The sequence below is a fragment of the Scylla paramamosain genome, chromosome 23, assembly GCF_035594125.1.
Source record: "Scylla paramamosain isolate STU-SP2022 chromosome 23, ASM3559412v1, whole genome shotgun sequence".
NCBI classification, from domain to species: Eukaryota; Metazoa; Arthropoda; class Malacostraca; order Decapoda; family Portunidae; genus Scylla; species Scylla paramamosain.
The window spans coordinates 8,142,986-8,152,985 of record NC_087173.1 but is presented as its reverse complement, the minus strand read 5'-3'; the positions used below and the strand labels follow the sequence as shown (position 1 = coordinate 8,152,985).

Below are 10,000 nucleotides of genomic sequence, written 5' to 3'. Positions count from 1 at the left end.
CACACAGGCATTCATCACTACCATCATTTCTCTCTTCACATTTTTTCCCTCTTCTCTCCTTCGCCTCTTCCTCCTCCTTGTTCCGTGGAGCCTCCTTGTGAAGAGAAGGAATGGAGAGGAGGAGAAAATAATACAGAAGAGAAAAATACGGAGGCACCGATAATGGGAGGATGAGGAGGAGAAGGAGAAGGAGGAGTAGGAGGAGGAAGAGGAGGAGGAGGAGGAGGAGGAAGACATCGAGTGGTGAAGTAGAAAGATAAATGAAACAAAACCGAAGGAGATGTGGAGTGGAGGAGGAGGAGGAGGAGGAGGAGGAGGAGGAGGAGGAGGAGGAGGAGGAGGAGGAGGAGGAGGAGGAGGAGGAGGAGGAGGAGGAGGAGGAGGAGGAGGAGGAGGAGGAGGAGGAGGAGGAGGAGGGGGAAGAGGACGAGGACGAGGAGGATAAAAATGGGAAGCAGGAAAGACGAAACACAGGAAGAAAGAAATGAAAGAAAAAAATTAAGGAAAGATGGAAGGTAGGACGAAAGACAGTGAATAAGGAAAGGAAAAAAATAAAGAAAAAAGGACAAAATGAAAAGAAGCGAGAAAGAGGGAAGAAAAGAAGAAAGGAAGGTAGGAAGGATATGTAGGAAATGAAAATAAGGGATGAAAGAAAGTAATGAAGACAAAAAAAAATGTAATAAACGAAAGAAAAATAGAATAGATGATAGTAAGAAAGATGGAGGGAAAAAATAAGCAAATAAAAAAAAATGAAAAGACAAATGGAACGAGAGAGAGAGAGAGAGAGAGAGAGAGAGAGAGAGAGAGAGAGAGAGAGAGAGAGAGAGAGAGAGAGAGAGAGAGAGAGAGAGAGAGAGAGAGATACAAGGGGGACGAGGATAAGAGGAATGCAGGAGGGAGGGAGAGCGAAGGAAGATAAACATGTAGAAAGGGGTCGAAAAACAGAGAGAGAGAGAGAGAGAGAGAGAGAGAGAGAGAGAGAGAGAGAGAGAGAGAGAGAGAGAGAGAGAGAGAGAGAGAGAGAGAGAGAGAGAGAGAGAGAGAGAGAGAGAGAGAGAGAGAGAGAGAGAGAGAGAGAGAGAGAGAGAGAGTTGGGGTTGGGGGGTAAAAAACACTAGGGGCGGCAGGGAAGGGAAAACAAGAGGATGACAGCGGGCGCGGGGTGGGTGGCGGGCGGCGGGCGGGTGGCGGAACGGTGTCTAGTCAGTACCTGGGCTCAGTGTGGGACAGACCGGCGTGGAGGGGAGGTGTGCGCGTCTCGTCTGCCACTCGTCTACTCCTGTGCACCGTCCTCTTTATCCAGGTGGTGCTGTCCCTTAGGGCGGGCGTGGGTGCGTGGCTTTGGCGTTCGTTCCTCCACCTCGTCTAAGTGTGGTGGGAGAAGTCCGTGCGTGGGCGTCGTATGTGTTTCCTTCTGTGTGTCTCTATCTCTTTCTCTGTATCTCTCTCCCTCTCTGTCTCTTGTTACGATGGTGTGACAGTGACCCAGTTTCGACCCGGTTTGACCCAGTTTTGATCCGCCTTGGCACAGTTTTGGCACAGTTCGGCACAGTTTGACCCGGTTAAAGTCAATCTGTCTGGAAAGGGAATTGATTCTTGAAGTGGTGAGAAGCGTGAGACCTTCTCGATGTCTTCACGGGTACAAGAGTCGCGCCATCCCGCCTTGACCTGCCGCTGCCACCCCCGGAAGTGTTCCACCTCAGCGACATCGTAACTCAGCCACGGCGATCAGTCACCCAAGCGGCCAGGCGAGTGTTGGCGGGCCCCGGGCAGCCACCAGGCACACCAGGCACCATTCTCCCCCCACGCAGCGTCTGTTTGCGCCCCGCCTCCCTGGAAAGACTCGCAGGCTAGCAGAAGGTGAGTAAAGGCACCGCTCATGTGGAGGAGAGCAAATGAAAGTGTGCTGGTGTGTTCTGGAAAATCTTACTCTGTGATGATTTCTTGTTTCCACGGAAGATAAACGTCTCTTTATTTTTATTCTCTGACTCCATCTACGCGTACACCACCACCTCTTCCTTCTCCTCTTCTTTTTTTCCTACCCATCCTCCTCCAGCTGGCTTCTTTACCTACTAACATCACAACTTCTTTCTGCTCCTTCTCTACACATCCTCCTTTTCCTCCTCCTCCTCCTTCCGACGGAGATTAATGCAGCTTGTAGTTATGCTCTTAAATAACACATATTTATTTTTTCTCATACGTCCACCATCCACCACCGAGTCCGTCACTCACTCGCTCGCTCGCTTTGGTATATTATGAAAAAAGTAATCCTAGCGAGGCCTCAGTTCGTAATCATGACAGCGTACGGAATGCAAATAATCAAGTATGCAAATAGCGCCTCCCACTCCATACACGGCTGGGGGAGAAAAGGCAACAAACAAATGAGAGACATGAAAAAAACAATTACACGTAGATGAGTAAACAGGAAGGGATAATACAAGCACGAACATGTATACTATTCATACACTCACACACACACACACACACACGGTAAGAAATAGACCGACGGATGTGTATAATTTCCCCAACCGGAACTCTAATATAAAAAGTGATTAAGGATTTCCTGCAATATTCATCTTCACTTTCTAATTGTTACCACTGTTGCCAATACACTGCTGTTACTCTTGTTGCTGAGCCTACTGCGAGTACTACTGTTAATGCTCCTGCTGCTACTACAACTACTACTACTACTACTACTACTACTACTACTACTACTACTATTACTACTACTACTACTACTACTACTGTTACTGTAACTGTTCCTATTTCCACAACACTACATCTACAACAACAACAATTTATACTACTGTTACCATTTCTACTACTACCGCGACTCCTCTTATTTCTACTACTACAACAAATGCTACTACTACAAACTCTACACCACTAATTAAACCTCCACCACCACAAGCAATATCGCACTCATCACTACCACCACTACTACTACAATTACAACAACTACCACTGAAAATAACACCAGCAAGACACTGAAGGGTAAACTATAAAAAAAAAAAAAAAAAAAAAAAAGTTATCCTTAAAAAAGAGAAGGTTGAGACTCCACAATGACAAGGCAGTACCTGGACAATGGGATGGGAAAGGGAAGGATAATGAGCTTCTAAGAGATATGTTTTCACCTGTCCGTCTCACTTACCTGAACGAGGAAGACTGCCGCGGTTCACCTGTCTATCTGTCTGTCTGTCAGTGTGTCTATTTGTGTGTCTGTCTTTATCCCCATCCATCTGTCTTTGTATTATTGATGTGGAAAGGAGATTGGCTGAAGGCTAAAATAAATAAATGAATGAAAGACTGAATAAGTAAATGAAACCCTCTCTCTCTCTCTCTCTCTCTCTCTCTCTCTCTCTCTCTCTCTCTCTCTCTCTCTCTCTCTCTCTCTCTCTCTCTCTCTCTCATTCCTCCAAATATTCTCTCGTCTCAATTTTTATCTCCCTGCCTCTCTCTCTCCCTTTTGCTTAAGCACTCTCATTTCCCTCTCATCTCCCTTCTCCTGATGCTCTCTCTCTCTCTCTCTCTCTCTCTCTCTCTCTCTCTCTCTCTAACATTTCGTAGGTTCCTTTTGAAGTGTTTAGCTCTTTTTCTTACTCTTTCTTTTCTCTGCAGTCTTTTCAAAGGGCATCTTTTCATCTCTCTCTCTCTCTCTCTCTCTCTCTCTCTCTCTCTCTCTCTCTCTCTCTCTCTCTCTCTCTCTCTCTCTCTCTCTCTCTCTCCGTTTTTCTTTCAGTCTTCTCATATTTCGTTTATACTCGTATTTCTTGTATTTTTTTTGTGCCGCGTGCGTATTATTTTTCAGTTTTTACTCTCTCTCTCTCTCTCTCTCTCTCTCTCTCTCTCTCTCTCTCTCTCTCTCTCTCTGCTGATGGGATGAGACAAGATGATTACAATATGAACACGAGATGCGAGGATTGGGATTAACACACACACACACACACACACACACACACACACACACACACACACACACACACACACACACACACACACACACACACACACACACACACACACAGATTAATTTGCTGTCTTACGAAGATGTACCGTTGTAATAACCACTGTGCTATGTGCTGTGTGCGTGCGTGCGTGCCTGTGTGTGTGTGTGTGTGTGTGTGTGTGTGTGTGTGTGTGTGTGTGTGTGTGTGTGTGTGTTTTTTTTTTTTTTTTTTTTTTTTTTTTTTATGTAGGAAGGATACTGGCCAAGGGCAACAAAAATCTAATAAAAAAAAATGCCCACTGAAATGCCAGTCCCTAAAAGGGTCAAAGCAGTGGTCAAAAATTGGTGGATAAGTGTCTTGAAACCTCCCTCTTGAAGGAATTCAAGTCATAGGAAGGTGGAAATACAGAAGCAGGTGAAGGAATTCCAGAGTTTACCAGAGAAAGGGATGAATGATTGAGAATACTGGTTAACTCTTGCGTTAGAGAGGTGGACAGAATAGGAGTGAGAGAAAGATGAAAGTCTTGTGCAGCGAGGCCGCGGAAGGAGGGGAGGCATGCAGTTAGCAAGATCAGAAGAGCAGTTAGCATGAAAATAGCGGTAGAAGACAGCTAGAGATGCAACATTGCGGCGGTGAGAGAGAGGCTGAAGACAGTCAGTTAGAGGAGAGGAGTTGATGAGACGAAAAGCTTTTGATTCCACCCTGCCTAGAACAGCAGTATGAGTGGAACCCCCCAGACATGTGAAGCATACTCCATACATGGACGGATAAGGCCCTTGTACAGAGTTAGCAGCTGGGGGGTGAGAAAAACTGGCGGAGACGTCTCAGAACACCTAACTTCATAGAAGCTGTTTTAGCTAGAGATGAGATGTGAAGTTTCCAGTTCAGATTATAAGTAAAGGACAGACCAAGGATGTTCAGTGTAGAAGAGGGGGATAGTTGAGTGTCATTGAAGAAGAGGGGATAGTTGTCTGGAAGATTGTGTCGAGTTGATAGATGGAGGAATTGAGTTTTTGAGGCATTGAACAATACCAAGTTTGCTCTGCCCCAATCAGAAATTTTAGAAAGATCAGAAGTCAGGCGTTCTGTGGCTTCCCTGCGTGATATGTTTACCTCCTGAAGGGTTGGACGTCTATGAAAAGACGTGGAAAAGTGCAGGGTGGTATCATCAGCATAGGAGTGGATAGGACAAGAAGTTTGGTTTAGAAGATCATTAATGAATAATAAGAAGAGAGTGGGTGACAGGACAGAACCCTGAGGAACACCACTGTTAATAGATTTAGGAGAAGAACAGTGACCGTCTACCACAGCAGCAATAGAACGGTCAGAAAGGAAACTTGAGATGAAGTTACAGAGAGAAGGATAGAAACCGTAGGAGGGTAGTTTGGAAATCAAAGCTTTGTGCCAGACTCTATCAAAGGCTTTTGATATGTCCAAGGCAACAGCAAAAGTTTCACCAAAGTCTCTAAAAGAGGATGACCAAGACTCAGTAAGGAAAGCCAGAAGATCACCAGTAGAGCGGCCTTGACGGAACCCATACTGGCGATCAGATAGAAGGTTGTGAAGTGATAGATGTTTAAGAATCTTCCTGTTGAGGATAGATTCAAAAACTTTAGATAAGCAGGAAATTAAAGCAATAGGACGGTAGTTTGAGGGATTAGAGCGGTCACCCTTTTAGGAACAGGTTGAATGTAGGCAAACTTCCAGCAAGAAGGAAAGGTAGATGTTGACAGACAGAGCTGAAAGAGTTTGACTAGGCAAGGTGCAAGCACGGAGGCACAGTTTCGGAGAACAATAGGAGGGACCCCATCAGGTCCATAAGCCTTCTGAGGGTTTAGGCCAGCGAGGGCATGGAAAACATCATTACGAAGAATTTTAATACGAGGCATGAAGTAGTCAGAGGGTGGAGGAGAGGGAGGAACAAGCCCAGAATCGTCCAAGGTAGAGTTTTTAGCAAAGGTTTGAGCAAAGAGTTCAGCTTTAGAAATAGATGTGATAGCAGTGGTGCCATCTGGTTGAAGTAGAGGAGGGAAAGAAGAAGAAGCAAAGTTATTGGAGATATTTTTGGCTAGATGCCAGAAATCACGAGGGGAGTTAGATCTTGAAAGGTTTTGACATTTTCTGTTAATGAAGGAGTTTTTGGCTAGTTGGAGAACAGACTTGGCATGGTTCCGGGCAGAAATATAAAGTGCATGAGATTCTGGTGAAGGAAGGCTTAAGTACCTTTTGTGGGCCACCTCTCTATCATGTATAGCACGAGAACAAGCTGTGTTAAACCAAGGTTTAGAAGGTTTAGGACGAGAAAAAGAGTGAGGAATGTACGCCTCCATGCCAGACACTATCACCTCTGTTATGCGCTCAGCACACAAAGACGGGTCTCTGACACGGAAGCAGTAGTCATTCCAAGGAAAATCAGCAAAATACCGCCTCAGGTCCTCCCAACTAGCAGAGGCAAAACGCCAGAGGCACCTTCGCTTAGGGGGATCCTGAGGAGGGATTGGAGTGATAGGACAAGATAAAGATATGAGATTGTGATCGGAGGAGCCCAACGGAGAAGAAAGGGTGACAGCATAAGCAGAAGGATTAGAGGTCAGGAAAAGGTCAAGAATGTTGGGCGTATCTCCAAGACGGTCAGGAATACGAGTAGGGTGTTGCACCAATTGCTCTAGGTCATGGAGGATAGCAAAGTTGTAGGCTAGTTCACCAGGATGGTCAGTGAAGGGAGAGGAAAGCCAAAGCTGGTGGTGAACATTGAAGTCTCCAAGAATGGAGATCTCTGCAAAAGGGAAGAGGGTCAGAATGTGCTCCAGTTTGGAAGTTAAGTAGTCTGTGTGTGTGTGTGTGTGTGTGTGTGTGTGTGTGTGTGTGTGTGTGTGTGTGTGTGTAAAGCTACTCATCATCCCCGAGTCTCTCTCTCTCTCTCTCTCTCTCTCTCTCTCTCTCTCTCTCTCTCTCTCTCTCTAGTCTTCCTTCTTTCAGACGTCTCATATTTTGCATCTTTTTTTATTTGTGTCTTTTGTGCCTTTGTTTATTCGTCTGATTATACGCTCTCTCTCTCTCTCTCTCTAAATCCTTTCATTCTTACAAATTTTAGTCACCGGGTATGGCGTCGGAAAATTTAACATGCGCTCGTCTCTCTCTCTCTCTCTCTCTCTCTCTCTCTCTCTCTCTCTCTCTCTCTCTCTCTCTCTCTCTCTCTCTCTCTCTCTCTCTCTTCACTTCTCGAAATTTTCTGGTATTAAAAAACTCAATTGGAACTCGTCAATCCGGGTAGCAATCGGACTTTCTACCCGTGCTGATTTTTTTCTTTTTATTTATTTCTTTTTTTTTTTTGGCTTTCTCGATGATATACATTTTTTTTGTCATACTCTGCCTGCGTGATTTTTTTTTTACTTTTTTTATATTTTATTTAAAGTATATGTATGTACTGTGCCGTGTTGCACCTAGTTTCGTGTTTTTTTTTTGTTTGTTTTGGTTGTTTATTTTTCGATTTGTGTGTGTGTGTGTGTGTGTGTGTGTGTGTGTGTGTGTGTGTGTGTGTGTGTGTGTGTGTGTGTGTGTGAGAGAGAGAGAGAGAGAGAGAGAGAGAGAGAGAGAGAGAGAGAGAGAGAGAGAGAGAGAGAGAGAGAGAGAGAGAGAGAGAGAGAGAGAGAGAGAGAGAGAGAGAGAGAGAATGCATAGAGGCAAGTAGGAAAGTATGCCAACGTACGATTAGGTATGGAAACACACACACACACACACACACACACACACACACACACACACACACACACACACACACACACACACACACACACACACACACACACACACACACACAGCCTCATACATTAATACACAGTGTGATGTTCTCATTTTCCTCCCCGCGCATATCGACTTATTCTGGCGAGCTCGGGAATGTGTTAATGAGGTGTTGTTATTAATGGCGGGGCAGGGGAGAGGGGAGAGGGGGCATGAGAGAGTATGAGGGTAGAGAGGAAGAGGAGAGTTGAAGAGGAGAGGGTACAAAGAGGAAGGGTGTAAAATGAAAAAATGATTGATGAGATGAACAAGAGAAAGGGAGAGGATAGAGAGGAATGGGAGTAACAGAAGATAAAATAAAGGGAGAGGAGAGGAGGAAAGGAAAAGGTACACAAAGGGAGAGGTGAGAGTGAAAGGTGCAAGGAAAAGAACAGGTGAGGAGTGTACAGAAAGAAAAAGAGAGAAGTGAGAGACAAAAGGGCAACTTGTAAAGGGATTGAAGGAAGGGAGGAAAGGGGAGACAGGAAAAGAACCGACCAGATGGAAAGGGCAGCAGGAAAATGAAGAATGGGAGAAGAAGTGAAGATAAAGGAGGCAAAAAGAGAGATAGAAAGGAGGGAAGGCCATGGAGGTGAAGGCAAACCTACGCTAAATGCAGGGAGAGACAGGGAGGAACTGGTTGAAAGAGAAAAAGAGATAAGAAAGAGAAAAGGAGAGGAGGGTTGGGAGAAAAAGTAAGAGGGAAGAGCAGTTACAGGAAAATGAAGAGAGGAGGAGAGAAGAAAAAGATGATGAATGGAAGTGAAAAAAAACATTCGTATAATAAGAGAATGAGAGAGAGAGAGAGAGAGAGAGAGAGAGAGAGAGAGAGAGAGAGAGAGAGAGAGAGAGAGAGAGAGAGAGAGAGAGAGAGAGAGAGAGAGAAAAAAGAAGGCAAGGAATTGAAGGAACAGGAGATAGAAATGGCCTTCAGGCGTGTTATTAAGGCTGAAAAACATCTGAAATTGAAGTTAAATTTAGCCCTAATGGAATTTTGGGACTACAGTACTAGATGCAGCAACAGTAGCACCACCACCACCACCTGCTGTTATTGTTGTTGTTGTTGTTGTTTGGGTGGTGGTGGTGGTGGTGGTTACAACTATTTATGCTTTTGTTGAGAAAGTTTTTGTTCCTGCTGTGACATGTAAACCACTTCCCCTTTAATCACGGGTTTTGAGCGATTGGTAAATATTTAATCCATTATTTACACGAGAGGCGGCAACTGCAATCCGTGTCAAGAAGCAAGTGTCCGGGGCGTGAGTTATGTAGCGGGGAATACATTACAGTTTGAATTGCTGTGCGGTAAATGTCAATATGATGTTCCGGTACACATTACTGCACTCATGTCACGTCTATAGAAACATTAAAAACTCAACTCATTTTTTTTTCTTTTGCATTACACTCTACCAGTCCTCTTCATCCTCCTGCTTCGCCATGCACAATACCTAATCATTCTCACACTTATTCTGTCATGCTCAGTAATGTAAGAATTAAGTTTCCGTCTCCCCTTTCACTGATAAACTCTGGAGCTCTTTTCCTATGCGTTTTTTCCCACTTGGTGATACTAAAGCTGCTTCAAGAGAGGGGCATCAAGAAATCACCGGGACAAAATTATCCAGCAAATTTGAAAACATTACCTATTTAAACGAGGACCAAGAGACGAGCGGCATTCTTTTCCTGCGTCATCTTGTGTCGTTCCCAGGTCTCCTTCACATAAAAAACGAAAGAAAAAGGAAAGAAAAAACATAAAAAAAAAGCATCATCAATCATCCAACCTCACAATATCTAACAAAATTAACTTCCCCCGTCACGTAATCTACCCAGAGCATCCCCACCATCACAGCTCAGCCAACCACAACCTCCCCAAACCAAACACCATTAGGAAGGTCCCTAATTAAAGTAAGAGGAGAATCTATAACCTACGGAATACTGGATAACAAGACATGCCAGAATACTCGTCTTATCTTTAAAATATTACTGATTTCCTCTTTTAATTTCCTCACCTATATTCCTTGTGTGTGGGGGTGGAGGAGGTTGGGGGATCAGTAATACAACCCCCAATAACAACTTGAATGCTACATGTTCGAATCCCACTTTTTTTTTTTTTCCTCTATTATAATCTCTTTCTTCTTCCTCTTCTTCCCTGCTTCCTCTGATCTCGTGTGCTTCGGTATCATTACTGCTGCCGATGCCTTTGTGTGGACTCCTGTGTGATCTGATTCTTTGTGTGTGTGTGTGTGTGTGTGTGTGTGTGTGTGTGTGTGTGTGTGTGT

At 44.5% G+C, this 10,000-nt stretch overlaps 1 protein-coding gene across 2 annotated transcripts in view; it reads left to right on the top strand.

Annotated features, from left to right (window-relative positions):
• The first annotated feature begins 1,216 nt into the window (after positions 1 to 1,216).
• Positions 1,217 to 10,000, top strand: part of LOC135112096 (dipeptidase 1-like) — a 185,789-nt gene continuing 177,005 nt past the window's right edge. For both annotated transcript variants that reach the window (XM_064026058.1, XM_064026059.1), the window contains exon 1: positions 1,217 to 1,860. The gene's annotated coding sequence lies outside the window, so the exon portion shown is untranslated. The remainder of the gene's footprint in view (positions 1,861 to 10,000) is intronic.